This window comes from Pelodiscus sinensis, chromosome 7 (assembly GCF_052426305.1).
Source record: "Pelodiscus sinensis isolate ZL-2025 chromosome 7, ASM5242630v1, whole genome shotgun sequence".
Lineage (NCBI taxonomy): Eukaryota > Metazoa > Chordata > Testudines > Trionychidae > Pelodiscus > Pelodiscus sinensis.
Genome location: NC_143058.1, coordinates 62,363,545 through 62,378,235, shown reverse-complemented (window position 1 = coordinate 62,378,235; position 14,691 = coordinate 62,363,545). Strand labels below are relative to the sequence as shown.

General features: G+C 40.9%; 1 protein-coding gene across 4 annotated transcripts in view; it reads right to left on the bottom strand.

The window, feature by feature from the left end:
- Nucleotides 1–14,691, bottom strand: part of SPAG16 (sperm associated antigen 16) — a 667,853-nt gene that overhangs the window by 102,915 nt on the left and 550,247 nt on the right. The gene's annotated exons all lie outside the window — the stretch shown is intronic.

Below are 14,691 nucleotides of genomic sequence, written 5' to 3'. Positions count from 1 at the left end.
TTGGAAGCTTGCAGAAGTTAGAGCAGTCTTAAGGCTGCTGTAAGTCACACCAGGGGATGGGCTGGTTTACCTTGACCTTGAAGAACAGAAAACTAAAAACTCTCTTTGCACCCAGATCTTCCTGAGCTGTGCGGTGTTTTCTTTAAATCAATAAATAAATCTTCATGTGTCCTCTTTGAAAACAAACATGATTAAAGGTCTAGCAACAAAAATGATTAAAGGTCTACAAAACGTGAGCTATGAGGGAAGGCTAAAGGAATTGAGCTTGTTTTGTTTGGAAAAGAGAAAACAGAGGGGACATGATAGTGGTTTTCAGGTATCTAAAAGGGTGGCACAGGGAGGAGGGAGAAAAATTGTTCTCGGCTTCTGAGGATAGGACAAGAAGCAAAGGGCTTAAATTGCAGCAAGGGAGGTTTAGGTTTGCCATTAGGAAAAACTTCCTAACTGTCAGGGTGGTTAAACACTGGAATAAATTGCCTAGGGAGGTTGTGGAATCTCCATCACTGGAGATATTGAAGAGCAGGTTGGACAGACATCTATTAAGGATGATCTAGATGGTGCTTGGTCCTGCTATGAGGGCAGGGGATTGGACTTGAAGATCTTTCAAAGTTCCTTCCGGTTCTAGTATTCTATGAGAATGCTTCTTAAAATATACACAAAGTGTATAGTTTTAACACCCCGGCTTCACCCCCAAATGAAAGAGTTAATTGATAAATTGTGTCATGAAGTCCTGGATCAAAAGTGCAAAATGAAATGAAAGCATACATCTATATTTTGGAATAATCCTGGAAAATGGTTTGTACAAAAATTATCATCTTTCTAGCTCCCATTAAAACCAAGGCTTAAGCGATTGTTATGTCCAGTCAGAGCAGGATTGGGCTCTAGACTACAAAGTAATTCTTGGACCTGAAAGAAAAGCACTGTAGGATTTGAAATAATTATATGGTACAGTATGTGCTGTATAGACATTAACACATAATCATTTGGTATAGTCAATCATTTGGATGTTGTAGGCTGCATTTAATTTTCATACTGCTTGTAATAAAAATCAGAATACCATAACAAACATTTTCATTGTGTAGCTGCTTCCATAAGGAATAGCGAGTTCAAATGGAACCTTTAAACATTATTTTGTGGCCTGCAAATACATATCTCACCATTTTTTAAAAGGGCAGAAGATATAGGAAGCAGGAAATAATAGAAAATATCCATTCTTGTATCAGGTAACTGCTGTTGATGCTTTGATATTTCAATTTCACCAGGGCTACGTCTACACTGGCCCCTTTTCCGGAAGGGGCATGCTAATTTTTCAGATCGTAATAGGGAAATCCGCGGGGGATTTAAATATCCCCCGCGGCATTTAAATAAAAATGTCCGCTGTTTTTTTCCGGCTTTTAGAAAAGTAGGAATAAGAGATCCTCCGGAAAAGGGCTTTTTTCTGGAGGATCGGGGCCAGTGTAGACGCTCTTTTCCGGCTTTTCTAAAAGCCGGAAAAAAGTGGCGGACATTTTTATTTAAATGCCGCGGGGGATATTTAAATCCCCCGCGGATTTCCCTATTACGATCTGAAAAATTAGCATGCCCCTTCCGGAAAAGGGGCCAATGTAGATGAGCCCAAAGTGTTTGGAGTGAAAAGTTGAATATAATTTGAATGAAAGAACATGATCCCTGAAATATTACATCCTCGCCTCCTCTATTGTGATGTATTAATAGTATCAATGGATCATATTCTTTAATTCAAGTTGCATTCGGCTTTTGATTCTCAAATACTTTATGAAAAAAAGTTCCAACTTTTCGGGACGGAGCAAATGTTTGCGCAGAAAAAAATGTTCCATACCTAATGGAATATCTTCTGTCAGATGGCAAAGCAACTCGTGATCTAACTTCTTGCTGATGGGAATAAGTAACCCATAGTTACAGATTGCTAGTGAGGGCTTTTCCCCTAAGCTCATTAGGCAGAATGTCAAGGAAAACATTAGTGCAATAATTAGCACAGAAGTAACTGCACTACCGTGAGCAAAAGCTTCTTTTCAATAGTGTACTTGAAGTACAGCTGAGTGGATGAAAGAAAGGTCACTCACTAGCCGTTCTTTGTGAGGCCTGCGTCCTCTCACATATCTCTTGCCTCCATTATGCAGCACTTCAGGGGCCCTCTAGAAAAGCAAAACCCTGCATAGAAACCAACATTTAGAGCTGGTTCGATAAGGCATGTGGATCACCTCTGCACCTGCTTTTCTTCTGTTCACTCGCAGGACTCAGAACAAAACTCTGAGGAAAAAGAGAAGGTGAACAGGTAGCATGAACAACCTGCAAGAACTGCAGCAATCTGTTTTAAAACCCCCACACCTCTCTCTTCTCTGAGGGTGTGTCTACACAGCAGCGTTATTTCAGAATAACGGCCGTTATTCTGAAATAACAATGCGAGCATCTACACCATAATTCCGTTACTTCAAAATAAATTTGAAATAATGGAGGGCTTATTCTGACTTCTGTAAACCTCATTCCACGAGGAATAACACCTATTCCGAAACAGCTATTTTGGAATAGCCATAGTGTGGACGCTCCACAGCTGCTATTTCAAAATAACTCTTCCCCAGGGCCATTTAAACGAATTACGGTACTCACCAGTGCCTCCTGGGGCTCTAAATTGAGGTAGCACATTCTACACTAGGGGAACGTGGTTTGGACTAATGTTAAGGCTTCCCTCTAGTGTAGATGTGCTATTTCAAAATAAGCTATTTCAGAGTATATCTTCTGAAATAGCTTATTTCCAAATAAGCATGCAGTGTAGACATACCCTGAGGTGGCTTCTGCATAGCCTCATTTGTGGAAGTCTAGGTAGCAGCAGCTCCCAACAGCTGGGGCAAGGCGATAGAACAACGTTTGCTCTCTCAAAGCAAATATCAACAGATGCCACGACTGGATGTGGCAATGAGGGCGGTGAGGCCTGCAATTCAGCCCTTTTAAGAGAGGCAGAAGAGTAAATTAAAGGAATGGGCTTCTCAGTTTTGGTAGCCCCATGACCACCAAAAGTGGAGGGACCTTTCTGCTGATATGACAATATCAGCCATGGGTTAACAAAAGGAAGACAAGGAAGTTTGCACCTAAGTGTCCCAAGGAGCCAGAGAGGTCCTTCCAAGTGGTGCTCAAGGAAAAACATGGCCCCACAAAAGGCTCAGCTTCCTTGTCCCAAGGACTCTCCCCATCAGCCATCAAGACTTTCCTGGTTGAAGCCAAATCCAAACCAGACAGCTTTCAGACCCCAGAAACTAAAACAGGAATCTCCGGTACCTCTTCCTGATATGAAAGAGGACCTCTCTTAGGTTACGTCTAGACTACAGGTTTCTTTTGGAAGAAGCTTTTTTTTTTTTGGAAGAGATCTACGGAAAAACTTCTTCCAAAAGAGAGTGTCCAAGCTGCAAAAGTGCATCGAAAAAGAGATCTGCTTTTTCGAAAGAATGCATCCAGACTGAATGAACACTTTCTTGCATGTAAGCTGTGATTGCTATGGATGGAATGGCCACCAGGGCACATATGTTTTTTCCTCTTTCCTCTTCTTCTGAAAGAACTCCCTCTTCCACATCCACCCATGCCTTTTTCCAAAAGAATTCATTCTGAAAAAGGCTTCTTCCTCCTAGAATAAGGATTAATAATGCTGGAAAAAGCCTCTCTGTTCTTTCGATTTTCTTGCAGAATAACACAACTGCAGTATGGACGTTCCTCAAGTTTTGTCAGAAAAATGGCCATTTTCCCGACAAAACTCTGTAGTGTAGACATACCCTTAGATTCCTCCATATAGAAACAGGAACCGTGCATGGGATGATGTACCCGTATTGGTGAACCTGCACCATCCTCATGTGGTTAACTCACACAGTCTTAAATGTATCCTGGTTCCTACAGAACCAAAGAAGCAGGACAAAGAGACCTTCAGTCTATAGAGATGTTTCTTCTTCCTTCTCTGCCACAGAATCACATATCCCAATTTGGGGAGAGAGATGGAGCCCTGCTTCCTCATAAGGAACCTAGGACAACTTGTTTCTTTCCAAAAAACGATACTGCCAGAGTGCCTGGCATCAAAGATGATCCCTAATAGCACCAGAATCAAATCACATAGCCAGCCCTCTCATTGCTGGAGCAGACCTGGAACTGGATTCAGGATGCCCCCTCTTACTGCAGACAGCTGAAGCTGCCAGACCCAGCATTAAAACCATTTTTTCCTCATTTCAGGGGGATTCAAAACCGACAAAGACTAATTCGGTCTCTGCATGAGAACAGGGTGTCAATGCATTGGGAGATCTGAGAATCTGGCCAAAGGCCTGTTACATGAAGAAGACCTGGAACACAGGGTACATCTACACTGCATGCTTACTTTGAAATAAGCTATTCTGGAATAGTTATTCCAAAATATCTATTTCGAAATAGCAAATCTACACTGCAGGGAAGCCTCAAAATGAGTCTGAGGCAGGCTCCCCTAATGTAGATGTGCTATCTTGATTTAGAACCCCAGGAGGCACTGGGGAAGAATAACTTAAAATGGTCCTGGTGAGGGGCTATTTCAAAATAGCAGCAGTGGAGCGTCCACACGGGCCTTATTTCGAAATAGTTATTATGGAATAGGCATTATTCCTTTTAGAATGAGGTCTACACATTTTGGAATAAGCCGCCCATTATTTTGAAATAATTTCAAAATAACGGCATGGCTGTGTAGATACTTGTATTGTTATTTTGAACTAACACTAGTTATCTCCAACTAACGGTGCAGTATAGACACACCCTGAGTGTGCCTGTGTTCCTGGGCCCAAAGCATAAAGGATCAACATGCTGAACAGAAATATGGGGAATAGCCTTTGGAAATACCGTGTTGGAACCCAGCCTTGTTTCCCCAAGATATTTAGAATCTGGATCAGATGTGACGTCTCAGAAGAGAGCTGGAGATGGCTACGGAACCCCAACTGCGCAAAGGCACCAAAACTACCTGAAATAGCCTAAAAACTTATTTAAAAACTTCTAAACTGTGACAACTCTAACAAGCAACAAACAATTTAGTGGAATGCCAAGAAGAGGTTCTTTGGACTCAGATCAAAGGTCTCTAATCCCAGGAGCTAGCCATAGTGAGAAGGGGAGCTCCATAGATTCTCATAATCTCACAGATGAATATTCATTGCTGTGAAGGCTATGGTTTTTCTGCATGGTTCCTGAAGCTCAGTGCGTGTATGTGTGTGAATCCCAAAAGATGGAATGTGAAAAGGCCATCCTGAAGAAAGAAAGTATGTATGCTAATAAATGGATCCTCATGCCAATATGAGAATGGAAAATTAACAATAGACACCACCACAGAGGAAAACGGAATGAAAACAACTTCTCAGCGTCTAACATGGTTTCCTTTTATTAAGGTAAAAAGTAAGAAAGCTCATAAAATTATTGTTAAGAAAGAATTGTTTGAGGTTTTAAAATCCTCTGTCTTAAATAATGCAAATGGTATTTAAGGAATACTTCTGTATTATGCTCCAGAGATGGAGTTCTGCTGATGTGCCTGTGTTTTAAGAGTATTTAGAACTTTTGTCATAAATTGGAAGTCACAAATTATTTTTAGACATGCTCTCTGTTGCTTTTCTTAACGTAAAGGCAGTTTTATAGTAAATCTTCAGCTTTACTGTTAATTTCCTCTAAATCTGAATGCCAATATATTTCTCTCTCATTTGCTTCAGCATGCTTATTTCTTTCCTTTCATCTGCGCCCCCCTAATAACTGTTAGAAAATAAGCAAATAACCCGGTATGGGGCTGAGTCACTCTAATAACGAGTTGTGACAATTGCTGGTGGTTAAAAACTCCGACAGGAAACGGGCTGTACCTTTGCAAATTGTGTATTCTTTTTATTTTGCTTTCAAAGGATTGGGAGGAACAACTACACCATGTCGTTTATCACAGTTTATGCCATGCTGTTCCAAAAGTCTGGCCCAGGCTCTGCCGTGATAGACAAAGCCAGTTTAAGATCTGTAATACGCTACTTTCTGCCACTTTTAGCCAACTAACATTATCTTCTGGGTAAAAAAAAAAGACAGAAATTTAACCAGTTCAGAATAGGCTTGCCCTATTAATAGACTACAGAGATAACTGAGGCTTTAAAGAGTTCTCAGAGTTCTGACTCGAAGCTGACTCTTATGCTAGACTAGTTTAAAGAATATTTAAACTCGGTTGGGCAAAGACATACATTTAAGACTAAGGTCAAAATAACAGGAACAGCTGGAAAGAACTCTCTTTACAGAGTTACTGTTCAGCAACTGATCAGTGTGAGTTTCCTGCCTCATTTTTTTATTTGTTCCCTCTCTGATGCCTTTTCCTCTGTTTTGCTACCTCTCTGGCTGTCCATCCACATTGTAAGTGAACAGAACTAAATAAAAGGAGGAAAGAGTCAAAACTAACAAAGGGTAATGACCAGAAAGAAAGGGTCAAATGTCCTGAAGTTAATTTTTAGTGATTGAGAACGTAATTTCATTTGATAGAAATAATACAATGGTTTTTAAATTAAATTCATTGAACTTATTTGATTCAGCTGAGTGAATTGCAACAATTCAAATACCTCACAACTAGTAAATCAAAGGTACACTTCCAGTATTCATAACATTTCATATATCAGGTAATAATGTTCATCAGCATATATTAAGCTGTTAATATTCTGATGTGATTATTTTTCATAATTTATATAAAATCTGATTTCCCACCTTGAAATACATTAATGGTTATGATGCCCATTTAAGATGTACAGTTAATTGCACCAGAGATTCATATGCTAAACATGGTAAATTATTTGGAAGACTTTAAACATTATTGCTTGGTTTGCCCCACTCCAACATTAATACATTCTAACAGCCCAAGTAAATTCTCTTATTCTGCTGCTCCTACTTATACGACAAACTCATATTGCACTCTGTCAAACAAACTTTTTTAAAAAGACAGAGAAAGTTTACAAACCAAAGCAAAAAAAAAAAAAATTCCACAAATGGGGATTGGAAAGGTAAAGAAGTGAAATAAGACTAGATCATGAATCTAAATTGCTCGTTGCGTTAATCTAGCACACCCCCTTCACTAATTAGAATGCACACTGGAGGCATCTTATGTGACAGAGTTGGTGAAAGATTATTTCCTTGCTAGGGCATATTCAATATTCAATTATTCTCCGGTTAATAATTTATCCAGTATAATAGAGAAAACACTGTAAATAACCATCTGTCTCAAGGAGCAGCTTTTTATGTTCACAAAAGTCAGACTATGCAGAATCTCCAAGTGGGCTCTCAAATTCATGGCGTGCTGAAAGGAAGAACATTGGGGTTGAATCTTTAGAATTCTGGAATTTTGCAGACTGCCCACTAAAGTAAGATCTGGTCTACACTAGGACCTAAGTTTGAAATAACCCACCAAAATCAAATTTGTAAGCGATGAATCAAGTGTTATGGGGAAAAAACACCATGAACATATCAACTTTTCATTGTCACCATTAAAAAGTCAACCTTCCCCAATAGCTATGACACCACAGTATCTGACCTTCTCTGCTGTTCACGTTCTGACATTATAGTCATCACCATAGTAACTGAGCACCTTCTGGTAGTGGATAACACAGTGTGATCAATGATTGGATGCCCCTCTGAAAGATGTGCTCCAGTCCAACCACAGTTATTCTATGTGGAGAAGGAATTATGCAAAGATCTATGGCTTGTGTTATGCAAGAGGTCAGACTAAGCTGTCAGAACGATTCCTTCTGGACTTAACACCGATAGATCAGGCCAGGGTAAGTCATATTACAGTAAACATGTGGAAATACTGGGGTATTTTACAAAGTCCGGTAGTTGTTTGTAAATATCACACCAAATTCTGTACTGGCCTCATTCCACTCAGTTCAATGGAGTTATGCCAGCAAAGTTTCTTCAACATTGACCTTTTACTGATGCTTACTAAAATGCTACTCTCCACAGGATATCATAAAGGACATTTTCAAGCAATTAAGAATAGATGCAAGCAGTCCTCCTGGTTTACAGACCTCCCATTTCAAGGAATGACGTATAAAACACAGTGTCTTTTGGGTATCTAGATAAAGGCATTTGAGTACATTCTCGCTCCTTTGCATCTCTAACGTTAACGGGTGTGACAGTAGACTTTGGCTCATTGTGTATCCAAAATTGCATAGGGTACAAGAGAAGTGACTTCCAAAGTACATGAACTTTTGAAAAATGTCATTGCTATATCTCTATTAAAAATTACTGTTTCGTTCCTCTAAAGGTACTTTAGTATTCTAATCTGAGACCAGGCCTACACTAGATCCGGCAACTTGGCTTATGGTACACAGCTCCAGCTACATTCTTCTATGTAGCTGGAGTCAGCTTACCTTAAGCAGAGCTTGGCAGCGTCCCCACAGCGAGAAGCAGATGGGTGAAAACACTCCTGTTGGCTTCCCTTACTCTTGGCAAGAGCCCGAGCACCGGACACTGCTGGGGGTACCCTCTGAGTTTGATTTAGCAAGTCTTCACTAGACTCGCTAAATCAAACTCTGATAGATCAATCATGGCAGTGGCAATCTTCCACGGAATGAAGATGTGCCCCGAGGAGCCTCAGGCTGCTAGAAGGTGGCTGGATCTTTGGTAATGAGCACACATTAATTCTGTGCCAGTGTGTGCATGGATTTAATTCCACAAGACATTTCACTTCCATCAAACAAATGTTCCTCCTTATGAGACTCCTGCATTCGCTTGTCAACCATCGCTAGCCTTACATTCATTGTTCTTGATTTCTCAAAACAAACAGACTGAAAACTGCCCCATGAGTGGCTCTCGTAATAGAAGCAACCACCACAGGAGCTGGATACGTTAATAAGTCCCCACGCACTCTATTCACGGAGTCTGCAGTGAGTGGATATGACTTACCCTGGCCTGATCAAACACTCTGAGAATGAAACCAGACTTGGCGATTTCGGAGCTTAATCTCCGTTTGTGCTCTGTTCCTGCTGCTTTCAAAACGGCTGCATCTGGAGTCCATCATTCGGTACGGATGTCCCGTTTTCAATGCACTGTCAATGTGAACTGGAGTGAAAGGTTCAATATTCACACAGACATTTGTATATGTACACACCCTCCTCCACTCCACCGTCCACATTACAAAGTAACTTAATCCTGACAGTGCCAGGGGGGGAAAGAAAAGCTTTATATTTTATTCTTTGATCACTCCAAACAGAAGACTGACAGGCACTAATGACATTCTGGTTTCCAAATGAGTTCTTTTACTCCTATATCTTCCCATTTAGAATCTCCAGAAATTAATAATTTAGTCTAGTAAAACCGTAGGCCATGCTAGGGTTATCTTCTGAATAAAACAGTAACCAGCACTACCTACACTTATGTTGCTAGAAGGCAGCTGGGTTTCTGAGAGGCAATGCCAGGCAAAGAACTAGCTAGTCTCGACTCATTATAATAACTGGGACTTAGCAAAACTGCTGCCAGCTTTATTTACCAATATCAGCTAAGGTTAGATTTGTTTTCCTTTTCATTAGATATGTTAATTTGCATTGGAATTCAAGTGTATAGAAAAGAAAAACACAGAAAGCATCATTTACAGAGACCCTGAATAACAACCTAACAATGCCTTTACAGTTAATCGAAACTCCCACGGTTACTCTCCCATCTGGATACTTGGTTATACTGCGTTTAATTGAAACAGCTTTCAGCTATAGCAGCTCAGCCTCTAATCTATGATCTTATAGGAAGTTCTAACTGACAAAAGAGTCAAGTGCATGCTAGCAATAAGTCATCACAGTGGCCAATGCTAGGAGAGAAGACAAGAATTTAAAAAAAGTTGGGCCAAATTCAGCATCAAAAGAATTTGCCAATCTCTTGCTTCAGTGGATTTGCCCCTGCTTATACCAGGCTCAGTATGGTTCTCTGTCTTTCAAACTTTTTTGGGGAGGTGAGGTTTTACAGAGCTCTGTAGAGCTCCTGTCAGACATTGGCTTTTTGTCCAGATACAGATAAAAAGAAATACCTGGTAAAAGAGACAAATAAGGAGAAGAGAGAGAGAGAGAGAGAGAGATTTCCCTGCCTCAGAGCCCCCAGAAAAATGCTTTGTATGCTACTAAGTACCCTATACATTGAAGCTGAAAAAATTAAAAACAAACCACCCTCTCTGCATCTATTAGAATGTAGCACCAGGACTTGTTTTTTTCCAAAGAAGCCAGGATGGAATGACCCAGGAAGATTGAATTCTCAGGAGCAAAGGAGTCCTGCAAGCCAATGCAATCAGCTTAGCACAGCTTGTACTGAACTCCGCCTGTAGATTCCTTTCTTCTGAAGTCCCGTTCCTTGGTGTTTACAAGACTTAAATTCCACACTTTAACAAAGGCAGCTCTGAATACAGGCAGGCTTAAGCAGATAACTGTCAACCTCGTGGGTGACATTAACACCAGAAACATACACAAAATGTATTTAGACTTAGAGGATTTTTTTGTAAAATGATCAGGTAGAGAGGAATCTGGCATCTCAGACACACAGGTGTCTGAAATAGGGGCACAAGGAGTTAGAGACAATTGAGCTATGCGTCGAGCTCCTCCAATGCATTACATTAATTTTGCCTCGGATTTCCATTATTCTTTTCTTGCTTATTCCCAGGGCCAATTAAAATGCAAACAGGAGATTTTAAAGGCTTGAGTTTGATAACAGGCAGCAAGACAAGTGAGGCATGAGACAGAACTGAAATATGACTGTTTAATGTGAGCGTATTAATAGAAATAATTGGATTTCTAAAGTCCCAGAATTGCAAGCTTTACCTCTTATTGCCCATTAAATCAACGGCCGCCTTGCACTTGTGATTTCAGAAGTGTTTGATGCTATTTGAAAGAAGGCTCTCTCATTCAGTTGCCAGCCAGGAAAGTTTGTCAAATTTCAGATTAAAATATGTGGCAGCTTCACATTCTGGGGCATTCTTCAGGGTGTAACACAGACAAAGGGTGAAATCCCGGTCCCACTAAAATCAATGGCCAAATTCCCACTTACTTCATCCAGCAGACTTTTGGACTCAGACCAAGTCTGCACTGTTTCATTAGCCTTCTTGTGTGATTTAGCTTGGGATTTTCAAAAGCGCCTAGGAGAGTTAGGATTTTACTACATTTCAATGGGAGTTTGGTGCCTAACTTCTGAAAACCCCACTCAATATTTATTACTGAATTCTGGATACTAGAAGCTCATTGTCTTCCATGCTGTGCTTAACCAGGGCCACCAGCCTGATTTACCCTTCCTTGCTGTTGAGCACAATCCTAGGTTCAACCAGGCTCATCGCAGGTGGGATTTTCAGAAGATGCTGGCCCACTCTGAAGTCAAGTTAGGCCAATAGGGAGTGTTGTTAAATGCTGAAGGATGGAATGATGTTGCCTTGGTAACTCTATTTAGGCTGCTCGGTGCTTAGCGTTTCAGGTTATTGGTACGAAAGGCAGATAAATGCAGCCTGCTAATTCAGCTGACCTTTATGTTACTCATCAAAGACGACCACAGGCATAATTCAGATACATGTTCCTCAGCCACAAGGCACAGTCCGAGTGCCCTGTTTTCATACAATGACATGAGAACCCCCTTGGCAAGACACGGCTCAGGCAGCAGCAGAAGTTTTTGCTATTCATGAGGTCACACGAAAGGTGAAGGCAACATTGATTTACTGGAATAAACCATGTACTACCTTCTGTTTGTAATGACACCTGTGTGGTACCTCCCCATGCTCCCAACATCTTTGACAAAATACCCCTATACATTATTTTGTCAAACCATTTTATCTTGTATGACATTGGGATGTATCTGTTCTAGCTGGAATATAGTCACACAAATAGCTAGTGCTTAATACACTAGCCACGAATTCGCCAAGTCACGGACTGAACAGTGAGCTTGGAAGCATCTGCTTTAATACTTGATTTTAATGGCCTGGTTTGGGTTCACAGCCTCTGGCTCTCACTTTAGACCTTACACCAGACCCAGTGTTCTGGGTTCTTCCCCCCCCCCCCAATAACACTGAATCCTTATTAAATTCCCAGGCCAAGAATTTAAGGCCAAGTTTTTCAAAACCAGGTACAGGCGACCCTCACACTTACGACCTAACTGGTTCCTGAAGAACCGTTGCAAGTCAAACCATCGTAAGTCGAACCCTTATTTCCTATAGGCGCAATGTTATAAATAGCGGTTCCATTCCTGGAAACCCATTTCATACCCTAAAAATACCAAAACTGACCACGAAAATGGAGGAAAACTGAACTAAATAGTTCTAATAATGCACAAAAAACTAAAAAGTGAAGACCGACGTGGCGGAGATGCGTGCAGTTCAAGCAGCAGCTGCAGGCTGGTGAGTCTGACTGACCTTGTGGGTTTCCTGTTTTAGGATGACGTGTGGAGTCTGCATCGTATACTGTCGTAAATGCGAGCTGCAGACATAACTTGGGGGGTTTTAGGTGCTATCTTGCATGAAAAAGGTGGTCGTAAATGCGGGGGGGTTGTAAGTCACGTGGTACTCTGCTTGCTGCTGCTCTACCTGCTTGGCGAGGCCAGTGCTGGGTGAGTGTGGGCAGGGCTTCTAGCCCAGGCCATTGCTCGCAGGTAGTGGGGGGGAGGGGCAGTTCCTTCAGCCCTACCACGCTGCCACTAGCCCCACCTGCCCATCCCCCCACAACACAACACTCATCCATCCCCCTAACAGAGCTCTCTCATGCATACTTGGAGGACCATGGGAGTGTGTTTGTCCCCTTCACATAGCCCCTCCCCCGCGTATGGGCCTGATACTGCAAAGAAAAACACGCAGTGCCAAATTTTAGAGCCTAGGTCGACAAGTAGCTGGGTAGATGGAGCCTGGGCTTTGAAACTCAAAAAAGGGATGTGTCTCAGACCCCAGAATCCAGCGTGTGGGGGTGTGAATCCAGCGTGTGGGGGTGTGAATCCAGCGTGTGGGGGTGTGTTTGGGGGGGTGACAACACAGCTATTTTTAGTCCTTCAGCCTGCGCCTCAGTAGCCCAAATCAATTGAGCTGGGTTTGGTTCTGTGAATTTTTCTTTGCAGAGTAGATGTGCATTGTGGGTATGTCTAGACTACATCCCTCTGTCACCAGAGGGATGTAAATTAGACATACTGAAATTGCTAATGAAGCGGGGATTTAAATATCCCGAGCTTGATTAGAATAGAAATGGCCGCCATTTTTTGCTGACGTGGCAATTTGCCAGCAAAAAATGGCAGCCTAGACGGGGATCGGTCAACAAGGAAAGTCTTTTCTGACCGATCATGTAAACCTTGTTGCACGAGGCATAAGGGATCCATTGGAAAAGGCTTTCCTTTTTGACTGATCCCCGTCTAGACTGCCGCTTTTTCCGGCAAATTGCCGCATCGGCAAAAAGTGGCAGCCATTTTTATTCTAATGAAGCGTGGGATATTTAAATCCCCACTTCATTAGCAATTTCGGTATGTCTAATTTACATCCCTCTGGCGACAGAGTGATGTAGTCTAGACATATCCTGAGTGCCCCAGGATTGGAGGTGAGTGAATAATCAATTTTTTTGGTTTAAAACTGACAATTAGTTACAAAAAATGACCTCGTGAAATAAATGGTCAAAATGAGTCTTTTTGAAAATATCAAAGTGAAAATTTTCAACATTTCCCAGAAGAAACTTTTCTTTTCTCCCCCTGCCCAAATGCCAACCTCCACATTTTTGGAAATGATTTTGGTGCCCCCCAAATTTTTTTTTTCAGTAATGTAATTTACTAGTCACTGAAAAAAATCCTGCCTAGCTCTATTAAGCAGCAAAATCTCATTGAAGTTGAAACTGAGTTGTGCTCCTAAGACAGGCAGGTGCATTAAAAAATCTCATAAACTTTAGGCTCCTGTTTTGTTTTGTTTTTTTGACTTAGTGGCCTACGTCTTTAGACCTCTTTATTCTCTATTGCTTTTTCACAGATTTAAAGCATGGTAAACAATGTTTTTATAATTAAGATTCCTTACAATTCTTGATCAACACACTTATGTAAGCAGTCATATTCATTTAAATTGGATCAACTCGCTTGAGTAAAGAAAGATGTATCCTCAGATTAGTAGAAGCGAATTAATCTACACACAAAAAGCCAGAGGCCAGTTTCACTGGCATTTTTGAGTTGCTTTGGATCAATCCAGTGAAGTAAAATAGCTGTAAACCTCATTTCATGACTCAGGTTTATGCCACTCCAAGAAGCCAAATAGCCATAATGTCTAGAAAAATGTATTTTGAAAAATTATTACACTGATTTGGGACCACAAACACCAAAATGCATGAGTCAAAACTGAACACTGTATGGCATAATGTAACAAGAGGACAGAGTTAAGATTATTTACATTTTCATAAATCAACATTTATACAACCAAAGCTCTGAATTTTGTGTCTCTGGATGTTTAGTTTTGAGATAATTACAACAGCCCGGTAATACATTTTCCCTTACTCTTAATCTTATCTCTATTTTAACACAGTTTCGATTTGGGAATATATGCAGTTCTCCACTAAAATGGTTCTGAATTAGAATTATGATTGGTACACATGATTCAGTGAACTGGTGTTTATACGAATTTGAATCTATGGGGACTATTTTGCAGATGTAGATAGCTGAACTCTGCTTGCAAAATTTACCCTGAGATTAACTGCATAAAGAAAGCATGTA